Raw genomic sequence first — 17436 nt, 5'->3', positions numbered from 1 at the left:
GTGACTCCCAACAAATCAGATGTGCGGGGACATTAGTCTAGTCTACAGAGTGGTGAGTTCCGACAAAGGTGGCTGCGTCAGAGCCAAATATAGCGCATTTCAAAATAAAATAATTTTATCGGCAAATCGGTTTTGAAAATGGCCGATACCGATAACCATAAAAATGCTTAATATTGGCGCCGATAATCGGCCAGGCCGATAATCGGTCGACCCCTATCATTAATGCTGTTCTTTTGAATGTTCTATTGAATGTTTCTACAGAAATATTAAGCAGCTGTGTTTTCAATATAATAATAAGAAATGTTTCTTGATCAGCAAATCAGCATATTAGAATGATTTCTGAAGGATCATGTGAAACTGAAGACTGGAGTAATAATGCTGAAATTTCAGCTTTGACACTTCAGGAATAAATTACATTTTAAAATGTACATTACAAAAGTGTTACATTTAGAAAACCGTTAACTGTTTTTAAATTGTAATAATGATTTATAATATTGCTGTTATTTAATCAAATCGAAAAGTCTTGGTGAGCATTAGAGAAATTTATAAATCTTACCAACACCAAACTTTTGAACAGTAGTGAATGAATTCATTGTCTGCAAAATTATAGAAAAAGACTGTTGCACAATTATGACATTGATTTAAGCTATAAAAACATTGTTGAACAACGATATCATATTTAAAGAGATGTCATGGTGTACCATTTCTACACAGCAGACAGACCTTTTTTAGTCAAAGCTCTTAAAGATCACGATTACATGAAAGAACTGTCAGTGTACTGACATTTTGATTTCACATAGGAGTAGTTTTTTTGTTTGTTTGTTTTTTTGTCTGTATGTAATCATACTAGCCATACTATCTCTCTAAAGTACCATTGTTGTTGTACGGTAGATAGTCTATAAAGTTAAGAAAGGAGGCACTTAAAGTCCCCTGCTGAAGGCTGTCCTTTTCCCCTGACCTGAGAACAGTCTCTCTGGTATTCAATCATGCCTTCCTTAAGTCTGAAGCAAAGCTAAATCTGTGCCCAGGCCTGTGCTTCTACTTATTTTCCAACTCATACCTCAAGCTGACAGCGGATCGATGCGTTTTGATTGGGTGCCATCATGGCTCCGCCAGGCCCCGGCTTAAAGAGGTCTGCGGCCACTGGGAAATTTGCTTGGTACTGAGCATCCTTGGAATAACCTCCCCAGATTAGAGCTGCGTGCCACGGGCTGTCAGAGCAAGCTCTACTTTATGAGTCTAAAGCTAGAGATGAGAAAATATGAAACAAAAGATTAACTAGCAACCCCTGTTATATTTTTCAAATTGAACAAATGCACACGGGAAACCTAAGGTGGCTGAGACTGAGGAAGAAATGGGCCCCCAGGGACTACCATCCAGGAGGACTCGGGTCTGAATCCCTCATCCTTCAGATCTGCGTCCCAAATTACTCTGGTGTCACTAGGGAGAAGTCAATCCCTTTATATCTGTGCTAACAGCAGGCACTTTCAATATATATGTGCGGCTTGTGTGCAAAAGGGATTTTTTGTCCACAGATATATTGGATGCCACCTATAGAAATAGGTTTATAATGAGGAGAAGCTTATATTATGTAATGTATGCAGAAGGTTAATTAAAATAATGTAAGCCTTTTTTCACAAAGACGTAATATGGAAAAAGTGCTAATATTAAAGCGCACACGGTTTACTTTATGATGATCAAAGATCAGCAATATTGTGTGTGTCTCCCACCGAAGGCATTCATTTAGACTAGAAAATTGCTGATAGATGTGAAATGACCCATTATGATGTTTTATAATGAGGTTCTTTACTTTGTGGTGGAGCGATGATGATATTGTCCACCGAACATGCTTAGGCGGGTGGAATTGTATATGTATAGCAGACTAATACCCTAACAGTCTAATAATAGGATTTGATTCCCTGCAGGTTTTAACAGCAAATTATTTCCATTAGGTAGTTTATTGGCCAATTGTTTAGATTGTATGCTAAACTTCATTTCACAGGAATGTATGCGCAACCAAATGCCAAACATCAATGCAGAAACTCATTTACCTGAAGGATGCTGTTAATATCCAATGTAGTGGATAAAAAGAATTATGAAAGCATGATTTAAGCGGGCAAAGCATATTTTTTTGCTCTGATATTTAAATCTTATATACAGTATTTCTTAGTTATGACAGCAGTGGTGCTTCAATTAGCAAGATGACTGTATGATTTTACTGTGCACAGTAAAACTTTCTCAAAAGCGCCATGCATATTCAGACAGACATAATGTTTGTAGCACCCTGCCATAAGCATTGCATCTTTAAGATGGTGTGGCAGTTAAGAATAGTCAAACTTTTCAAACTGCCTCTAGAGACCACAGCATATTTTTCCATTTGGTTGCAGTCCTCGTATAAATGCCCCCTAAGAAATGTGTTCAGCCTAAAACCAGCCTAATTACACAGGCTTCCATAATACCAATTAGCCACATTAGTCGTTCAGGCAACCTACAACTATTTGATTGTTGAAAATATAAAGTTTTGCACGTCGCTAACATGGATCCTTCACCAATTTGTGATCTTTGCATTATAAAAATATCTAATTATCTTGGAATAGTGGCATACTCCTATAATGGCAGTTTAACAAGTTAATCCATATGCTAAACGTTCTTTGACACCACATGCTTTAATGCTTTACACTCTTCTTTGTTTTCCTTAGCCCCATCTTACCCTCAACCAGCTGAAGCAAAGATCTGTCTCTTTAGGTTCTTTGATCTAAAACTTAAGCCTCTGGGTAGGTGGGGATGGTCTCCTTGCTCGTGTATACATTAGACAGCACATATTGATTTTTGTGCTGCTCATCCCAAAAGGCCTCTATTTTCCTTCCCCCATCTGCTTTCCACACATGGAGATGAATTGCGCTCCAAGGCTGGTTTTGATGAACCTGTGATTGGCTGTCCTTAGCCTTGGGATCTGCGGGTGTAATTAAAGCCAGGAGTCATCCCGCCTCACAGTGAATGAGATGGCCCCTAGTGCCTGTCCTGTAGAAAAATACATGTACATTCACCGGACCAAAAACTGCCAAGAACAAGATTCATGCTAGCTCTGAGCTATTTGAGGAAAAGTGAAGGCTCAGATAGCGGTAGAGAATGCATGGTCCTAAATATAGATATGAAGATCAAGACCTGACAAGGTCAGGAGAAAATCTATAGAAGTGCCTTTTTTCAAATCAATAACAGTTTTTAATCTATCAGTTGTAAGTAACTGACATTAGACCAGTTGACTTTGGACAACTGGTAACTCAACCTGCAGGGGAACTAGGCGGAAGGTATAAAAGATATGCGTTAATAAGAGGATGTACAGAGAAAGAGGTAAGGTCAGCTCACATTAAGATTTATTTAAAGCCCTTCAGTATCTGAGGGTCTCCTGAATCATCTAAACAAGAATGAACATCTCACTTCATAAAAGTTCTTCATGCTTGCGTCAGATGCTACATAAGGCTTTGGCAGCATATGAAAACTATTGCTTTATGCTATAAACACCGCATCAACAAGGCAACATCTCGAACAAGGCAAGTAAAAAGAAGAGTGCAGTATATCATGACAAGAAATTCATTGCCATTAATAGGACAAAATAGCATAATTTGAATTACTGTATGTACTGTAAACTACCAATAAGAATTCCTCTCATATTCTCTTTGGTAATTACTCAGTGGTGAAGATCTGGTGATTAGGAATAAAGCATATATTTTTGTTATACAGTATGTAGTTCCAGCAGAGCAAGATTCATTTTTAATAATGTACTTTGATATCTAGTAAAACACTTTTTTTATTCCTACTGTCAATATGTGGTTTTCATATCTAATTTCAATATCTACATACAAGTAAAATCAAGTGAAAAACAACTACTGTAAAGCATGTTTTTAGTACACTCAAACAGCAATTTAAAGCTAATATAAAATATACCTAAATAAAAAAAATATTTAAAGTTATGAAAATTTCTATAGTTTTAAAATATTTCGGCAGCGATAAATGCAGCTGTTTGAGAGAGTAATGTCTGAAACACTTTTTCCCTGTGTTTGGACAGATTTTTTTTCCACTGACAAGTGTTGACAACTGATTGATAGAATTATTTCTACTGTCACTAGATTTTTAAATACAGGTAACTGAACAAGAAAATGATAACAGTGGTGCACACAAGTACTGTATTTACAAAATGTACTTCTGAATAAACACCCTTTGAAGCATATATGTTATTTTCTAAATGTAATGGTCTGAAAATGGATACTGCATTCCTTTAAAGGAATGGTTCAATGAACTATTTTGTAGCTTGACAGCTTGTGTTCACTCTATGCTTTCATTGTACGTTAAAGGGCAGTTCCTTTGTCTCTGCAAAAGAAAAAGACATATGTGTTGTGAATGACATGAGGCTGTGTAAAATAAAGGTGTTTCCATTTTTGGGTGAATTGACTCTTCAATGCTGATGAAAAATGAGCAGGAAGTGAGGAAAAACTAGTACTGACTGAATTTTTCTATGTTATATATTATAATCACTATTGTAACAAATCCAGGAGGTGCAGGCAAAGCTTATTAAAGCAGGGCTTTAGTATTTGGACAGCATTGTTTCATACGGTGTCTGTGTGCTCTCACTCTCATTCATACAAACGCAAGGGGACCCGGCCCTGACTACAGTGATGGATTAGCTCTCAAACACTGGTCCTCCCTCTCATCTCTCTGTGGCACAGCCTGTGACCACAGCAAGAATATGTGTATTTCTGACCCCTGAATTCTATGGACTGGAAGAAAAAAACAGACGGAGAAAGAGACTTGAAGATTAGAAGTAATGGTGGCTGCAAAGGCAAATGGAGATGGGAGAGGACAGGCAGCAGAAAAAAATATTTTCGCTCAATTGAACACTGTTGACTAAGCTATGCTGTTCCAACAATACCAGAATACCTGACCCAAAGAGCCCCACCAAGCTATAGATGACAGATTTATTCGTCCAGTGTCACTGTTGGTAGCTGTTTGTATGTCAGGGTTTAAATGTGAATAATTCCGATTTCCACTCCTGGTGGAAATAATAATAATAATTTAAATATATATTTTATATATTTTCTAACTTTTTAAAATATTTATTAATTATTTTGTATGCAAGTTGTGCCTGAAGTGCACGCATTCCACGTTCAAATTGTATCACTTGTCATGACGTAATGAAATCAAATTATGCGGACATCATCTTTGGCCAAGTGGTCATACCATGCTTGCACTCATTATTCCCAGACTATAATTAAATAAATCCCTATGTGGGAAGTATTAGCTATATTATTAGATGTTATTTTGTGGTTTTTAGTCAAAATTGCCAGATGGAAGGAGCTGTCCTTTGCAACCAAGGAAGATATTGGTAAAATGGCTAAATCTGGTCAGTCGCTTTTTGGATGTTGCTCATGTGCAGGATCTGAATAGTCACAATGTCCACATAATTATTTCAAAGCACTGTGAGACCACTGCCATGCAAAATGTAAAGTGCTGTGGCTGGTCTAGGAAAACTATGTGAACATTTTGACAGAAGGATGAAAATCACTTGAATGTGGGACCACCTCAAAACAGCTTCTAAAGTCCTGGATTAGACCTCCAACCTCCAATTTCATCTTGAACTGTAAGCCAATGGCTATACGCGGCTGGATTGAGAGGTTGTGTACCGGTAAAGATACAATTTATTTGTTTTATCTTCAACAAAAAACACCTTGCATTTGCCAAAGAAAATAAGTAGAGTTGGGGTACTCGGACTCGAGTACAAATTTTAGCTGACTTGTCAAAGATTCAGATGCATTTTTACTTGGACTTGACTCAGACTCTGAGACTCGAAAAACATTTGTGCAACCGAGTCCAGGGCTGCCCCTGGATTCAGTGAAATATGCTACAGACAGTTGCTGGAATTGCCACCGGCCCGATCGGGTCAGTACTGCATTGTTATGAAAGTCTTCTTCCATTATTTGCATGTTTTAAAGTCTTGCCAGTTTATGCAATCAATTCGGTACTTGAAAAAGCTGTGCGTGCACACCCAAAGCGTGCTCACAGAAAGCACATCTCAGTCAGCATGCAAATGCCGAATTAAATTATCTTTCGCGTCTTATTGTGCTTCTACGCACTCAAATACACGCACAGTTGTTTCAAAATGCCCGTCTTGGTGAATATTCACATTAACATAGTCAGTTATGTCTTAAGTGAACCTAAGCAGTTGGAAGAAAATCATATGTGTCAGTATATTTGATCCGTGTACCAGGTCTTAGTGACAGTAGCTTAATAAACCTGCTGCTGTCTGTGTGTCATTAACGTTAATCAAACAACAAAAGACAAAGAAAAATCACACTGCTCTTGACTGAATAACTTTAGTTCTGTCATGACAACTCTCGGGAGATTGTATGGTATTAGAGATTGGCATGGTAATGGATATGGATATGTTAATGTATTTGGTCTTGGTGGAATAGATCTGCAAATACCGAGACTAGCTACTGCCAATACATTCACAGAGCAAGACAGACATGCTACTGCAAATGCAACATACATGATTTAACCCCCCAACAAAGCAGAAGACAAGAGAAAAGGGCAGAGTCCTCTTCAACACAAATCTAAACAGATCAGTTATAGTTGTAGAGCCAATGCCAATAAAGCTGTTGTGCACAGCTGAAAAGACTATTGATACACATTTGTAAAGCAACTTTTCACCCTACACAGTTGCACTGGGTAATGGGAGAAATAGACAATACAAGTAATATACATGTGTTGTTGAGTGAGAAAACAAGCTACTGCATCTGCAGATATGCATTAATCTGCACAATGAAATGACATAGACAGGAGACAGGAAGGGATAGGAAAAAACTTCCCCCTAAAACAGCAGATCTATCGGCAAGACATACAGTATATCCGTTTTTTTTTTTTTTTTTTTTATGGGACAGCATGTTTTACTATCTATGTACACCTTGACTACCTTGCCGACCGGCTTAGCACCAGTGACTTAAGTCTATGTGCGCCTTGGCTACCTTGCCGATCGGCTTAACGCTAGAAATGCATGCTATGTGCTCTCGTGAATAATAGATATAACGTTGCAAGGTGATAGAGATAGGAACCCAGCAACCACCTGAGCAAGTATCATCAATTAAGTTATTTGATAACATAATAACATAACCCTTATACTCTTATTTGATAAATAAAAAGCCATTAGGAGCGATAATGAATGACAGTGTGCTCTGATGCTCCATAAACATGTTAAGCATAGCTAATGAAACATTACCCTTGAAATATAATATATATATATATATATATATATATATATATTTTTTTTTTGCTAACATGTAATCCCAATGAATGTGAATACTTTAACTTCATCCATAGCTTAGACAGCATATACTCACGAGATACAAACAATAGACCATTTCTTCTGCATAGACACAACTGCATAACGCTCCAACTTACGCTTAGTAAGTTCCTTCACAAGTCTAAAATCATGATGCTTAGTTTAACTGTATTGATTGTTCTTTTAGCGTGACCCGAACACACAAGCATCTGAATCAACCTCACACATTTAGCATAGCTAATGAAAACATTGCTCTTGGAAATAAAAGGATGCGTCATTAAAGTTATACCGCTAAATGCGGTAAACGAAGTTTAAATCGCAAATGCTTATATCATTTTAACTGTTTTCATATCCCTGCTAACAGCATATAAAGCAGCAATGACAATAGACCGCTGCTGCTGTATGCAGTAAACACTGCTGCTCATATGCTCGTGCACTGTTGACATGACGCTATTTAAAAACCTTTAGCGCGCTGCGTTTCTGAAAGCGCGCTGCATACTGCTATCAGCTGATGGATGCTGATGCAACAGCAACCAATCAGCTGTGCCATGTAGATAATGATGTGATCGCTTCCAAATGAGTCAGACTTATCAGCCTGCACCATCTAGAGTTTCATGCCAGAACTAGGTATTTACTTTAATCACTGTATATTTAATGCATACAATTAAGATTATGATGAGATTTTATTTTTACATTTATTACTTTATTAAATGTCTGTAGTATATTTCTGTAGTAGCCTGTAGCCTACTATTTAGACCTATCAGAAAAACTATTTTGTATAATTAATTTATTTGTTCTTTTGCTTGTAATTAATAATTAGACTGTTTACTTGCCTCAGCCTGCAGTAAGCTCGAGAACCTTTTACTTACATTAGTTTAGTATTAGTTTTATTAGTCTTAGTATTAGTTTTTGTTGTTTAAAACTGTTGCAGTTTAAAGGGGTGGTTGATTATGATTTCACTTTCCTAACTTTAGTTAGTGTGTAATGTTGCTGTTTGAGCCTAAACAACATCTGCAAAGTTACGAAGCTCAAAGTTCAAAGCAAAGGGAGATATTTTCTTTTAAAGAAATAGCTTTTTAAGGAGTACAATAAATGCCTGGTAGGGACTACACAAGCTTGTAATATTATACTATGACTGGTTTAATAGTAAACCACTTTTTTATTAGGACTACACCACTAATGGACAACAAAATAGATATAATATACTTGTTCTCCATGCTACTAAATTACTAAACCTAGTGAAGTATAGATAATAGATCAGTCTTATTCTTTCTTATTCTAAGTCTTTCACCTTATCTGTCAACCAACCATGTACCAAAATGCATTGCTAGAAAGTTATTGTAGGCAGAACAGCAGAGATTCTAAATCTGTATGTTATGATCTATATTGCAATCTGTACGTGTTGCAGTATCTTTTTGCACGAAGAGTTCTCTGCAAGAGTTCTCTGGAATGAATAAGCAAAATATGAACCTGCAATTCACAAGCAATATAACTTGGACCTGCTATGATCAAGAGTGCAACAGATGTTGACCAGTATGGCAGCAGCTGACCTGTGCAGTGCCAGGACTACAGATAGGAACACATGGCATTTTGGTAAAGGGCCCAATCTAACTGAGACTAGCAATACCTTTAGCAACCACACACTTTCAACAGGAGGCAGCCAACAGGTGTCATTCCACAGAAAGCAAATGAGAATAAAGACATTTACAAAACTGGACATTTACAAAACTACATTGCCTTTAGGAACAAAACTGCCCTTTTAAATGATTAAGAACAACGTGTGTGGTAAATTAATCACTCAAGCCCTGGCCTAAAATGGATTCTTCGAAAAGTACACCTCCACTACTGTTTCCTTTTGAACATATTTTAAATTCAATTGTCATTTGAGATGTACATCCTCTTTGAACGGTGGCCCACCACACAAAACCCCCATTTTTGTTCAGATTGCTGTCCTGTCAGCATCATTTTTCATCTCCCCAAAGCTTATTACCAACCAGGCAACAAGTCATGGTCAGCCCATAGTAAACCAAAAAACCTTCTAGTCATTCTCAAGCCCAGCTAACAGCTTTGAAACAATTAACTGGACAGGATGCTCCAACCTAATGTTTCACAAACACTTTTTTTTGTATCCCATTCCATGTAATTAACTGTAAATAAAAGTGTATTTTTTTCCCCTCCATCTCCCCCGAGCAGAATATCAATATAGCTTTTCAATTATTGGCCGGGCCCAAGTGAGGTCCAGACACTGATTGAGCAAGTGATGGAAAAAAGGCTGAGAGAAGAGACTGAGACCACAGCTGTTCAATCTGGGGGGCAAAGCAAAAAAAAAAAAACACAATCATCTCACGTCGCAACAGCATTGTCAATCACATTTATTACGAATGAATAGCTATCGTCACAGCTTACTCCATAAACCTCTCCATTGAACAAAAACTTCATGCCGAAGACACATCTATTAGTGCAGTTTTGACTGGCAGAGAATAAATATGCCACTCTACTGTGCTTGTTTTATAAAGAGACACGCCACAAAATAACTTTTATCTTCTATTGAGCACATCTACATCAATTTGCATTCATTAGCGCACAACCTCCGGAAACTAATCATGGTCTTGTCACCCTATAGCCTACAAGGTACATGTGCACGAGAACATTACGCTTGTGACACCTGCTACATACGTGCCTCTACAAACACACTGTATCTGCAGCAGAACATATATTTGTCCATTACGGAAAACAAGCTGTGTACTATGCCCAGCACAGAAGCCTGTGCCATTAACCTTGACTCATTTTTTCGTTAGCGTAGCGTACACATTCAAGTCAAACACCCACCCAGACATACTCACATAAACAGATGATAGATAAGCTACACAGGGGATTGAACACCATATGGAGCCAAAGTCAAATACACACACGCACACATGACTGCACACACTAGCACAGACAGGAGGAGAGAGCGCGATCTACTCACAGAATGAAGCAGACGACACCGGGAGCTAATATCAAAGGATTGGCACGGATACAAGCTGGCTGCGTCCCGTCGGGAATGCTGACAGATTCCGGGGGAAAAAGGAAGGAATATTCGAGGACACGTCTGAAACTGGACGGGAAAGGGGGTGGTGGTGGTGGAGAGGGAAGGGGGAAAGCAGATCTCACGCTTTTTAAGATCGGAGGTTAGGCTTCAGAAGATTTCCGTCTCTTGTTCTCGTTGCCTGGCTCTCCTTGTGGAATCTTGTGCCAAACACTATCAGGTTCCTGATTTTGACTTTAGATACAACAGCATTTTGTCTGGGGCAAACAGGAGTACAGAAGAAAAATCAGTCGGGAAAGCAAATAAAAAAAATTCCAGTGGAGATGAAATAACTCAATTCCCTCCTATGCTCTCCCAGAGGCATGGAGAGGGGGATGAAAACGGAGATGGAGTGACAAGAAAAATACCCAAAACTGCAAAAATGAGAAGGCAACAGAACATTCTTTTTCAGCTATGGAAAAAAAACTTCTCCCTCCTTTCCCCCCCCCCACCTTATCTCAGTCACAGCAATGTGTTACGATCTCCCTTACAGATGTAAGGGTCATCTGGAAAAAAAAAGAACAAAAGAAATCTAATTTTCGAGATGAAAAGACGACGAAAATGGAAAAAGAAGCTTAACTGATCAAAAGGTTGGAGTTAACGACGATCTGTGGCATCTGGCCCCCTCCCTCCCCTTTTTGCTTTTTTTGGTCTTGTTCTCCTTCTGTCTTTCAGTTTACCTGAATCTGAATAGTGAAATAAAAGCCACTTAATAAAATGTCCTTTGTTTTCCCCAGATTGCTGGTGAACAGCCTTCTCAATCCAATTTCTTCTTCTTATTTTTTTCTAGACCTACACAGTAAAACTGTTGAATGTCAGTCTAAAAGTTAACATCTGACTGAGGTCTAGCACAAAACAATCCCAAAATCTGTTTTCCCTTCTCAGAACTGGACAAACAGGAAAAAAAAGAAAGAAAACCGCACAGATCGGTGGAAGGTCGCCGTCAGAGCCGGCCTCCAATCTGATCCTGAGTGGTGGGGTTCTTGAACTTATCTCCCAGAAAAACCACTTGAACCTCTACTTCTCCATTTTCAGCTGCCTGCGAGGCAAGAAGTTCAATTATCTCCCATTGAATGGTACGCTTAGGATCCTCTCTGTGCGATATGAAATCAAAGGATCTTGGTATGATTGGATGACACTTATTCCTTTGGCCCCTCAGGGTTCCGTTCCAACTTAAAGCGCTGGATGGTTTTGTAGTAGTAAACGTCAAGTGATAAAAAAAAAAAAAAAAATCCTAATCAAGGATTTGTTCTTTCTTTTCGGTCCTACTTCCTCAGCCGACTTTTTTAAACCAGATATCCTTAAGTCTCTGCGATCCTGTCACTGCGCTTTTGCTGGCAGGAAAGTAGGTGCATTCTGAGAGTGTCTGGGGATGTTTGGAAGAAGAACTTGCTGTCAGCAGGCAGGAGCGTTAAGACGCGTCAAGGGTGGAGAAATTGGCCTTTACAGCGCAGGAAACAGCCTGGAGCCGGAGGAACAGACAATTAGGAACATATAATTAAAATAGGAAAAGACATAATGATGTAATGCCAGGGATGTAGAGTGGGGCGGAATGGTCTTTTTCCATTACTTACTCATTTTATGAGTGCAACCGCACACCTCTTACTCTATGGTGTCCTTGCATCGACATTCTTCCTCCCTATACCTTTCCCAAGTCCTTACCTTCAATTTTCACACTTTTTTTATGTGTTCTTCTGTCACTAACATTTCAATATAATCTTACCTCTAATCCTACATACAAGCTTCAAGCTCAGTTTTTACTATGTAAAAAGTAATTACAGCCAATTGTCCTTCAGATAAAGTGAGAAGCCAATGCTACTGCTTTGAGCAGAGAACAATCGCTGTGATTATATTTTCAGAGTGAAGTGGTGTTACGAGGGACCGTATGTAAAATGTTCTGTGATAAATATTAGTGAAACACTGGCTCCTTGTATGCTTGAACGTTACGTAAGCCTGTTAGCCGTAGCTGGAATAAAGAGAGAGGGGAAACTGGTCAAGTGGCTGCCATGTTTCTAAATCTGTCAATCTACCAATCTACTGTGCTTTTAAACATGAACACTCACAAGCTGATGCTTTTTACATCATGGCATGAGAATTGAGTGCTTAACGCTGTAAACACATTAATCCATTAAAATGCATTATGGTTTGGCTCTCTAGTCAAATTTGATTTGTTTTGAGGTTATTGGGTTAGGTATGTACAGGCCACAATTGTTGGTTTGTTTGGCTAATATAAAGTATTGCTTTTACAATTATTTTGAGAAAGATGTATTTTTAATCTTGATGTTGGATCTGTTTTTCTGGTTTCTGTGTGACAGTTGTGCTAATATGTTTTACAAAAGGAAAGAATTGAAATAAATTTGACTCTAGGGAAAACACTGTCTTTTCAAATGCATGTCAGAGCATTTGTCCTTGAAAAACATGCCATGTAACAGGTAAATCAAGGCACTTTTTAGGATTATCCGATCATGCATTGAGCCAAACCAGTCCGTTTTTGCCTACTCAAAGGCCTATTACACCATTTTAAAAGCTGTCATGTTAAATCAATAGGTCTGAGCCCTAGCAGACATCAAACTCTGTACCTTCGGCACACATATTAACAAAGACTTCAGTAAAGGGCACAGAGATCACATTCTGTACTTTTCTCTGTGTGATCTAATGCTTCCGTGAGCGAGTCAGAGCATCGTGCCAAGAAACCAAGCGAAGGTGAGAGGTTGAAAACGAGATTCGTTTTTCTCTTGCACTTCTCGCATGTGGTACAGTGAAACATAATTCGGTCTGCTTTGTCATCCTCTATTCCTGCCCCTCTCTGTCTGAGATAGCGGCTCAGAAAAGGATTCACAACTCTGAAGATTTCCCTGATAAATCCAATGCTTTGCATCATCTCAGTTACACTGAGGTAGAGACAACAATGGTATTTCACTCTATCACACAACTCTATTTCAGGGTAATTTATGAATCGCGTCACGCAGGCGATAAGGCAGCTTCTGATAAATCCCCTTTCTCAACATCGCTGATTTATATTTTTGCTATCTTTTGTACTTTTTTACAATTGTTTAGGAATGGTTGAGCTTATATCTGTATTGTCAAGAGGAGGGAGATCCTCATATTATTGTAGACTAGCAACTGAGGGAATTTTATTGCTCAGTGGATGCTCTTTCATCGCTCAGGAGTTTTAATGGAGGTCTCAGATAACTTGGGGGAATAAAAATGGAGACAAATGAGAATAATTGGCATACAGTACGAATATACAGCTATTCAATTAATGTGGATAGCATAACTAGAATTTGATGAGAAATATTTGATTTCATACTGATTCAGAATATGACATCTCTTGTGAAACTCTAGACACGATGTGAGGTTACTTAGGTCGTTAGAAAAATCTGAGAATCTCTGAGAAGTCTCTATTTGGTCTCCATTTAGTCTCTTCGCTGTCTAGGAGAAACAATTGAGATATTAAAGAGATCTCGTGATTTTTGTACACCATAAAATAATAGCTGCTTTACCCAAAATTTGTGGTTTATATATGTGATTGTATGCTTCCCCTTCCTCTCAGGTGCTTAAGTTAAATAACCTTCACACACACACACACACACACTTAGAGGCAGTGGTAGCATAGCCAGAAAAAGCACAGCATCGTGGATAAACTGTCACAATCATCATCAATCTGGACGCTCCCTGCCTCACCAATGAAATACAAGCAGAGTTCACCGGCAGACGCATATACTGCCGTGACGATATCCGAGTACTGCGTGTGTGTTTGTGCGAAGCATGTGTGAAGGATGTGTTTGACCTGAGCGCATTGGTTTAGGTTGAGTGCTCCTGTGACACAGACAGTTGTTAATGGCTGTTGAGGGATGGGCAGATGGGGACCGATGAGGAGAGTGGAGGGGGGACCGTGACAGATGAGAGAAAGAATGAAAGACAGAGAAAGAAAGAGTATAGGAGATGATGAAAGGGGATAAAATGGCTAAAGGACAACAGAAAAGGGGGGATTTGGAAAAAAAGAGGGATGAGGAAAATGATTGCGGTCAACTTAGAGTGCATCATGCAAAAAAAGGAGGGATGAAGAACAGACGGGAAAAGCAAGACACACTCACCCATGGCTCTTTTCCTTCAGTTGAGGCGGTGAAAGTCTACTGCACTGGCAGAGAGAGAAGGAGACAAACCTCAAAAGAATGCCAAAAGGACTGAAATTATGAATGTGTGCAAAAAAAAAGCGAAACCGAAGAAGATCAGACGAAAATATCAAATGAGCTCAAGTGTCCGAGTAGCTCCCCGCATCAGTCCCGGTCATATGCATAAATGCAAAATGACTTGCTAATGGGAGTCTTAGAGAATTACACATGCAGCTATAAATCAACATGTCAGCACGCATGCACTCACACACACACACACGCAGACACGCAGCGGCATGAGCAGGCTCCACAGGCGCTACCTCAGAGAACGCTAGGCTCTCCCCTCCTCCTCGGTTCCCCCGTTCTGCCTCTCTCTTTCTCAGCCTCTTCTGCGGTTTTTGTTTATTCACCTCAGATCATTTCCCAAGAGAATGCAATGGTGGGTTCTCTTCATTTTCTGCGTCCTTGCCATCCTCCCGTTTCACGGCCCCCTGTTCCAGTCCGGCAGAATTGAGCTTGCTGTAAAATCTGGCAGCTGGGCTAATGTGTAAACTGCATTCGTGCCCTCTCGTTCGTTCTCTCTCTCTCTCTCTCCCTCTCTCCCTCTCTCTCTCTCTCAGTGTCTCTTCGGCACTGCCTCTAATCCAATCAGAAGCACATCTTTCTCTCTCTCCCCATCTCTCTAACTCATATATGTTTAATCTCACTCCCACAAATACTGTAAAATAAACATCAAAATGTACATTTATCTCCTGAGATTTATTCTCCATCAAAACACACACTTGGCAAGGATAATTCCCACATTTAGTACTATACAATTCTTTCTGAAAACGATAAATTAGGAAACTTGTTAAGTTACAATACTGAAGTATAGACTAAATATAGTATAAGCTGGTAAATTTGTTGAACACCATTTAAATATGTACAGCACATATGGCAATAAAAATAAAATATAACTGACTCTTGTTCCAGGCAAACAATGTCCTTCCTAACAAGATTCATGTCTCTCATGATTCATGTCTATCACTTTTTACTCACATAATAATGTCACCATTACTGTTCAAAGTCTGTTCAAAAGTCTACAATGATGATTCTTCAGAAATCATGCTGATTTGGTGCTTAAGAAACATCTCTAATTATCAATGTAAATAGTTTTGCTGCTTAATATTTTTTGAAAACTGATCAAGATTCTTTGATGAATAAAAATAAAAACACTTCAAAAAGTTCACAAAGCGATCATAAAACTAATCCATATGAATTGAGTTTTAGTCCAAATTTTACTCGATTGCTTTATATGATGAACAGATTGTGGCACGCAGTGCGGGGCAGAGAGCTGTGGGAACGGAGCAAGGCCGGTGACACGAGTGCTAATAAGCGTCACCTGCACACCACACCGGTCTCGAGTCTCAAGGAGGAGCTCCGTAAGGATAAAAGTTGGAGTGACAACAGTGAAGGATGAGAGAGGACCAGGGCTGGACTTTATATTGGGTTTTGTTTATGTTTGTGCAGCAGTTGTCCGTGAGGAACAAAAAAAAACCTTTTTTGTTGTTTGTTTATTTTATGATTAAAGTTTATAGAATTAATTGGTTCTGGCTGAAGCTCAAACTGCTGCGTAACACACAATAATGAACCTCATTGGTTCTTGCACTTCAAGTGAACTTGAGCTTCCATTTACCACAATTGATGTGTGAGTAGTTGATTAATGTTTATATGTGAATAAAAGCCTTAATTCAATCTGGTCATCATATAAAGCAATCATGTCTCTTTGGACTTTTGGACTAAAACACCCAATTCATATGGATTAGTTTTATGATCTCTTTATGAACTTTTTGAAGTGTTTAAGTGGTAGTTGCGTAGCTGTCAATGAAGGGACAGAAAACTCTCAGAGATTTTATCAAAAAGATCATTTTCAATGAAAGTCCTACAGGTTTGGAACAACATAAGGGTGAGTAAATAATGATGTTTAGATTAACTATCCCTTTAAGATGGAAACCTATTACATTAATTAAAAGTGACCGTTAAGACATTTATAATTTAATGCATCCTTGCGGAATAACAAGTATCAAATTATGTTTAGCTTGACATTGCAAAATAAACCTTCAGGATGATACAAGATATTATATTATCAGGTACATATTCTCAATCACTCTGTTGAGGTTTATTTTGTGATAAAAACCACTATCCCTTAATTACATTGTGTATTTTTAGCCTTAACCCGAGGACCTTTTCAATATTACTTCACACACCACAACAAACTAGACATGATGTCATGCTTTAGGGATTCTGTTTTTAATAAACAATAATCACAAAATCTAACATCTGCTCCTACCCACACAACTGCATGAGGTATGAATGGAAGTCAATGGAGCTCAAAGTCTAGTGTAACGGCGGCTTTACCCTAAAAATCACATCAGTCACACACAGTGACTGGAAAACATCAAGAATGGATGCATACACATGCACATACATGAATAATAGAGCAATAAGCCATGAGACATTGTGTATTACGACTGAGGAGTATGTCAGTCACAACATGTATGTTTTAGCGGTTTGAAGCAACATTCATATAGAAGTCAATTACCATTCAGTTTGCATGTAAATCGGCTATTAAACAAAGCTTTGAATTTGGCTCATCAAATTTGTTTTGTGTATGTATATAAAATTTCATATTATATACAGTGGGGTGAACAAGTATTTGATACACAGGTTTTCCCACTTACAAAGCATGTAGAAGTCTGTAATTTTTATCATAGGTACTCTTCAACTGAGTGACGGAATCTAAAACAAAAATCCAGAAAATCACATTGTATGATTTTTTAGTAATTCATTTGCATTTTATTGCATGACATAAGTATTATTTAATAAATCAGAAAAGCAGACCTTAATATTTGGTACAGATCATACGTTTCCTGTAGTTCTTG

At 38.4% G+C, this 17436-nt stretch overlaps 1 protein-coding gene across 9 annotated transcripts in view; it reads right to left on the bottom strand.

The window, feature by feature from the left end:
• LOC130076798 (glutamate receptor ionotropic, kainate 5) overlaps positions 1-17436 on the bottom strand; it is a 121951-nt gene that overhangs the window by 90812 nt on the left and 13703 nt on the right. Inside the window, exons 1-4 of one of the 9 annotated variants that reach the window (XM_056242038.1) lie at positions 14836-15113; positions 14498-14541; positions 10769-11862; positions 10302-10618 (exon numbers count right to left, since the gene is read on the bottom strand). The gene's annotated coding sequence lies outside the window, so the exon portion shown is untranslated. Of the gene's footprint in view, positions 1-10301; positions 11863-14497; positions 14542-14835; positions 15115-17436 lie in introns of those variants that run through there. The other 8 variants (XM_056242035.1, XM_056242043.1, XM_056242044.1 and 5 more) reach the window with 8 other exon arrangements.

Source organism: Rhinichthys klamathensis, unplaced genomic scaffold (assembly GCF_029890125.1).
Source record: "Rhinichthys klamathensis goyatoka isolate OS25496 unplaced genomic scaffold, OSU_Roscu_1.1 h1tg000690l_1, whole genome shotgun sequence".
NCBI lineage: Eukaryota > Metazoa > Chordata > Actinopteri > Cypriniformes > Leuciscidae > Rhinichthys > Rhinichthys klamathensis.
Note: the sequence above shows the minus strand (reverse complement) of the source record. Positions and strands in the feature narration are given on the sequence as shown.